Consider the following 7,369-nt stretch of genomic DNA (forward strand, 5'->3'; position numbering starts at 1 on the left):
TTGTCAGAGTACATAGACACACTGGCTTTATTCAAGGTCAGTGGAAGGTCATTAGTAAAAACAAGAATGCACCCCCTCCCCCCAACCCCTTTGTTTTTACACTGCTGCTACTCGCTGTTTATTATCTATGCATATTCACTTTACAAATTACCTCAACTAACCTGTACCCCCACACATTGACTCGGTACTGGTACCCCCTGTATATAGCCTCGTTATTGTTATGTACATTTATTGTGTTACTTTTTGATTGATTTGATTTCTTTCGTTTATTTAGTAAATATTTTACTAACCATTTCTTGAACTGCATTGTTAGTTAAGTGCTTGTAAGTAAGCATTTCACTATAAGTTGCATTCGGCACATGCACCTGTTGCATTCGGCACATGTGACAAATACAATTTGATTTGAGGCTTCCATAAAATAAAACACTGTTCTATTTGATAGGCAACTCATCCATGATGAGACAGGATGGAAACCCATAACACCTAAGTTTTTCCAGCAGTAGGTTATGATCAATGATATCAAAAGCAGCACCGAAGTCTAACAAAACAGCTCCCACAATCTTATGCATTTCTTTCAGCCAATCATCAGTCATTTGTTTCAGTGCCCTTCCCTATAAGCATGCTGAAAGTCGTACGTTTTTTTCTGTAAAATATCATTGTATTTGGTCAAACATGATTTTTTCTAAAGTTTGCTAAGCAACGGTAACAGGCTGATTGGTCAAATGTTTGAACCATGTAAAGTATACTTTGCTATTCTTGGGCAGCGGAATGACCTATGCCTCCCTCCAGGCTTGAGGGCACACTCCGTCTTCTAGGCTTAAATTGAAGATGTGGCAAATAGGAGTCGCAATGTATAACTGACCAAATAATGAAAAACAAGCACTGTAGTTTTAAATTCCGCAAAGTTAGTGTGGGAGAGGTGATAACATTATTTCTATCAATAAGGACAAGCCACCTAGTGCCTACAACCTGAATGGTAAATAACTGAGGTTGGTAGTGGAATACATTAATATTTAGGCTCAGCATTTGTTTGCTTGTCATGCATAAGTTTGCTAATCTTGTCAACAAGAAAATAAGTGGTTGCAATATCAAAGGGTTTTGTTATGAACAAGCCATCTGCTCAATGAAGGGTGGAGCAAGCTTTAGTTAGCTTTTTTGCCTAGAAATGTATTTAAGGTACTCTAGAGCTTTTTACTGCCATTCATCTTTGTTCCATAGTATAGTTTCTTCTTATTTTTGTATAGTTACGTGATTTCTCAATTTATAGTATGTTTGCCAATCTGCTGTTTTGCCAGACTTATTTGCTATTCCCTTTGCCTCATCCCTCGCAGCCATGGAGTTTTTCAATTCATCATCTATTCATTGGGATTTGGCAGTTCTAACAGTGCGTTTCTTGATGGGTGCATGACTATTGTCATGACGTGTCCCTTTCTGGGTGTAGATCGTGGCTTCTCTCTCTCTCTCTCTCACACACACACACAGGTTCTGTTATCTCAGGCCATAAATTCCTGGCGGAGACTCTCTCACCCTGGTCATGCAGAGACACCACAGAGTGAACAAAGGTTTTCACTTGGCCGAACTCCTAAATCCCCAAAATGGGAGAATTAAACAATGTCCACTTTTGAGAATGTGGTAAGGGTCCGTGGACACTTAAGGGATGGGAATGACGAGTGTGTTTCATTTGGTGACCTCATGGACCTCAACTATATCTCAATGTGTACATTTCTCAATTATGGGGTTTGCATCTAATTCTTGTATAAAATGAATGAGTAAAGGTGAAACTATTTGTGAAATGATGTTAACCTTTAATTTGAGAGAATTGTATTCCCTGTAAAGCTTAAGTACTCAGCGGCCACGCCCCCGTGAGCACAGACATGATCTGGCGTCATGGAACCGCCCTTTTCTATTGTTACGAATAAAACCCACTCCTGAGGAAATTCACATCAGACCACACAAACTCCGGTGTAAGCTAAGGTTGCAATGGTTGTTGAATTCCTAACCATACCACGTGGAGCATTGGCTACACGGCTGGAAATGGTTATACTCTGAGACTATCGATCTCGACAGAATATGAGCAAATCTTAGATAGTAATTACTAGACTGCAGCTAGAAATTATGTAAACCTAGGATGGAATACCAACAACAGTCGAAACATCTATTCTAAGAAAATTTGAAAACCTGACGATTACAAGAGACACTAACCGGGAGCCGCCGATAGATCTACAACCATGAAAGACATTGTGACTTCTGGGGAAGTAACCAGACACTCTCTGGTGAACTGACTCTCCAGCAGACGGACCGACGATTCCAACAGAGAAGACAACGATATATGTGCGTAAATATATTGATTGCAGTTATTCCCGAATGAGTGAGCGTTCATGTGCAAAGGTTTAGCATTTCAATTAATATAATTATCCACTGTGTGTAGTCATCCATTTTGTCTTTCCCACTCCTTTATCAGTCCACACCCCCTTTTCTTTGTATACCAAGCAGTCATATCGGTTTAGCCCACTAGGGAATCTTCCCCATCATTGTTAGTAACCAATATCTACTGTTTGTTTGTTATGCATTTCTGTGATTATTTAGTTAGTAAATAAATGATTAAGAAAATTGGTGAATGGATGATTCATGGTTTAGGCTGGGTTCGGTCAGATAACCAAGAATTCTACAACGTTTGAAATGAGACTGACGTAAGGTAAAGAATAATTCATTAATAGAAAACTAATTGATCAGATATTAAAATATCTGAAGAGTTATATTCTGAAAATTATAACTTTGTAATCTGAAGATTTTCCATGGTGCCGACTACCTGGTTAATTAAATTTACATGACTAGTTTAATCATGTTATAATAATTACAGAGAATTGATTTGATAAAAATAACAGTCTTCACCTTTAATGATATGAAAGGCAGAACATTATCAGTAACTGGAAGAGGCAGTTTCAGAAACAATGTTCCGAGAAGGCATTCCATATATGTACAGTGGACTATTAGGCTACTTAGCTTGGCTGAAGTAGGTGCTCTGGTCTGAGTACAACCCATCTCTCTGTCTGGAAGGAGAAACCTGAGTCCAAAGGGGTTCCAGTAGCCTACAGCCTGAGAGGTATGGTTACACCAGCCAGGACTCAAGCCTCCTTACAAAGTAGACAGTTTGTGTACTATCCTCATAGAAACCAAACAAATACATGACATCACTACTGCCCCCATTTTCCCAAAGTAGGACAAAACAAGTACATAAGCCATAATCTTTTGCATAATGAATGATTCATTCACAGGAAAGCAGCAGAGGCCCGCCCACAGACAGACAGAGGGAGCTTGAGAGCTCCTCAGCAGTGGCCCAGTGAGCAGCCATAGTGGTAGGCCTACCTACACCGCCTGGCTCCGTACTTCATCTCCCATAAGCCTTTGCAGCAGCCCCGTGGGCACAAACTCCTGTCCGGAAATGGGTAACCCTTCAACCCTCCATGACCACCACCCTACCCCAGCCAGCCAGGCAGCTCATGTGACTGGGCCCAGGCAGTGGGCACACAGGAATGTTAAGAGTCTGCAAAGGCTGTTTAATCCCAGGCATTTCACATCAAGGCACAGAGAGAGCTAACTCTCCCTGGAATATTATTCAGACTGCAAAAAGGAGTGGATGAGGTGTTCGAGCTGTAACTGTTCCTAACACATCTGGATGCCGGGGTTCTCCCTGCACCGAGGCCTGTGGAGAAGATGGCTTCTTCATCCCCCCCAACACACGTGCTATGGATTTGATGTGGGTGGTGGTGGCGGCGGCATAGTGTAGTATACACGTGTTACTAGATGTAGTCACACTGCAGTAGAGAAGTGATCAGTGAATCTGTTGGTGTGTCTGCGTCAAACTAAATTAAGCATCATCACAGAGCAGTCAAGGACAGGAAAGAATGAACGAGAGAACTATAAAAAGAACTGGAAAAAGAACTGGAAAAGAAAAGCAGAATTAAAAAGCTGTAAATGATAACATTGCTCAATGCAGTTGTGACGATTACGTTAAGTGCTTTTCTTGGCTCAATGCATGCACTCTACTTGAGAAGACGTGTTGTCATTGATAATAAAACAATTAATTTAACATTTTTTTACTAAATCTTGGGTGGGCGTCATTCTTCAATTGGCCCCGTAGAGTCACGTGACCGCCTCGTCACAAAGACCCAATGTTCCATAGGCAGAAAACAGCTTGGTGATGAACGATTGCGTTTTACGTCCCATCATTGTCTAACACATAGAAACATCAGGAGCTATTTATAACACTTCTCTTCTCCACTGAGCTGAAGGTAATGCCTGTCTAAAGGAATATCTCTGCCTGTTGCCATGGAGCCCAGCACCGATGACATCACGGGGAGAGGACGAAGATGAAAGCGAGTCACGGGGACTGAACAAGAGCAACAAAGATCAGGTGACGTGTTGTGGGGTTGAGGGGGGGCTGGGGAGAAAAAAATAGAAGCAAGGAGCGTAACCACAGGCTGTATAGTTACACACAAATACAGTAGTAGATTGAAATCACACACACACACACACACACACACGTTTGTTTAACCATCCTTGTGGGGACCAAACAATTGATTCCCTTTCAAATTCCTTTTTGTGGGGTGGAGAAATGCTTTCAGTTTTAAAGCTAATTCACTGCAATTCTACACATTATGCCATGACTAATGCCATGTTAATGATATCCGAATGAGAGTGACTAACAAAATATGGAGGTCAGGGCCCCTGGGCACGTGCCCTGCGTGCCTGGACGGTATTCGGCCATGATTACTACAAAAATAGATAGCTGGCTAGACTAACTTCCCAATCAACATTCATTTCGCTGACATGGCAAATTTATTGACTTTCACGCTATAACTATGCCACAGCTGTTGAAAAACAAAAATCCTTCAGGGAAACATTGTCTCACGCACACACACAGCACGTCAGAGAAAGAGAGAACATCCATACACAATATCAACAGGTCCTCTGACTGGTAATAACAGGAGAACTGATAAGACCAGGGTTGGTCAGCTGTGGACAGTTTCCAGGCGTTGGAAAGTGACATTGATCAATTTCACCTTCTCATGTCACAGCTTCACTGGTGTATCATATAGAATTGCTAATACCAACACTGATGCTGTGCACTGACTATAGTCTCCAATCAGCTGTGCCCCTTATTGCATGCAGAAGTTTGTGTTGGTGCTCCCTGGGGTTGTAATACAAACTGTGTGTGTGTGTGGTGTCTGTGTGTGTGTGTGTGGGGTGAGTCCTTCCATGAAGGTGAATGTGTCTATACCGGTAGACTGAAAGCAAACATTGCAGATTGTGTGCGTACGTGCGAGTGAGTGAATACACACCCCATGATGACTTGGAGGTGGCAGCCAGACCGACAAAGTGTGGCTAATTTAACCATGTGGCCGGTCCAACACAGCCACCACCGGGACCAGATCACACCGATAAGCCTGTCTTCTCCCTCCAACGGCCAGCTCCTTCATACAGAGATACCAGACACAGTAAACAAAGAGTAAACGCTGTACAGTTATAATACGTCCATTGTTCTCTATCACACACACACAAACCACAACCTCCCTCTGTCCTTCAGCGTTACCCATTCATTAACAGTGTCACTTTTGTTTTTCAGTGTTTCACACTGCCGCAGCCGAAGCCCACCGCCACCGAGTTTGTTTTTGTTCTCATATTTTCGGGGTGCTAAAAATATACCTCCCCCAACCGTGGCGCCCACGGGAGCCAAATCCCTGAGCCCCGCTTCACATAAATACATCTTCCTCCCTCCCTCCGTCCGTCACACATCTGTCTCTCCCTCCTTCTCCGTCATATTGTAATGACAGCTAAACTGTGCAAATGTAGCTTTCCTGCACAGACACGCTGCCACAGGGATGTGCACGCATCTATAGATGCAAATCAGCGTGTCTATCATGTGCACACAATATGCAAAATATGGTGCCCAACCCAGTCCTTAGAAAGTCCTTAGAGAATAGAGATCCCCGGGTTGAAGACAATCTGGCCAGGGATGGAAGGACGGAGGAAGAGGTGAACGCTCCACAGCGTTGAAGGGTTGTGTGGCTGCTAAGGGGCATCTGTGCCAGTTCAATACCTCCGACCGCTCCCCTGAGGTAGCCCAGATCTGACTTGGGATATGGGAACTCACAAGTGTGTGTCACAGAAGTGGACAGTAGTGGTCTCTGCCTATGGAAAGTGCCAACTCATTTACATTGCAAACAGTGTATCTGGGATAACATCTATGACCAATACAAATATGTATCAGATAATCTGAACAAGCTCACTAGATATGGAAACTGAGTAGGTCTCTCTCACGCACGTCAATTCAACGTCTATTCCATGTTGGTTCATCGTAATTTCATTGAAGTGACGATAGAAACATTGATTCCACCAGTGTGCCGTGTGGGAGGTTGCTGAGAACCTTGTCTCTCATGACAGGCTGTTCTGAGTTGTAAGGTTATAAAGAACCTGTAAACTACATGAAAGGTTATAAAGAACCTGTAAACTACATGAAAGGTTATAAAGAACCTGTAAACTAAATGAAAGTGTTTTGTTGCCCCCGAAAACCCAAACCAACAATAGCTCTGCAGGGTAATCTGGCTAATGAGATTAGAGAATCGAGATAATGGAAGTGATTTTTTTATGTCATTATGACCAAACATGTCACCATGGCCACTGACCAGACTCTGCCTCTCCTCAAGTCACCCACAACCCAATGACAGGCTGTCAATCACTCAACACCCAATAAACAGCAGTGCCACACTCCATACAGCTGTATATTCAAACAGAGGGAAATGCCACCAGAGGAGAATAATCTAGAGACAAGGAGAATTGTCTCCAGTTTGCCAGTTTCCTTGATCAAACACACTATGATGTGATGTGTTTTGGATGCGTTTGTGCCAAACACTCAAGAAACACATGAATTTCAAAAATGTTACGCTACGTTAAAGTAAAAAAAAGTTAAGGATCAAAGACACTGGGAATTAGCATGGTGGGAAAATCACTCCCATTATACCACTGTTTCACAGTGAAGTGTGTCACACCGTGTGAAGTAAAACAAAAGTTAAACAGAAGGATTCATTTTGGGGTTTTCCCCAGCCAACTGGACATGGCAGCCAGTCAGCATGTGACATCATTGTAACATCAACATGGCATAAAGAAACAGGATGGTAAAACAAAAATGATGACTACATAAGGATGAATAGATGAGGGTGACTACATGACATAAGGATGAATAGATGAGGGTGACTACATGACATAAGGATGAATAGATGAGGGTGACTACATGACATAAGGATGAATGGATGAGGGTGACTACATGACATAAGGATGAATAGATGAAGGTGACTAGAGGAAATGCTCA

This window comes from Salmo salar, chromosome ssa17 (assembly GCF_905237065.1).
Source record: "Salmo salar chromosome ssa17, Ssal_v3.1, whole genome shotgun sequence".
NCBI lineage: Eukaryota > Metazoa > Chordata > Actinopteri > Salmoniformes > Salmonidae > Salmo > Salmo salar.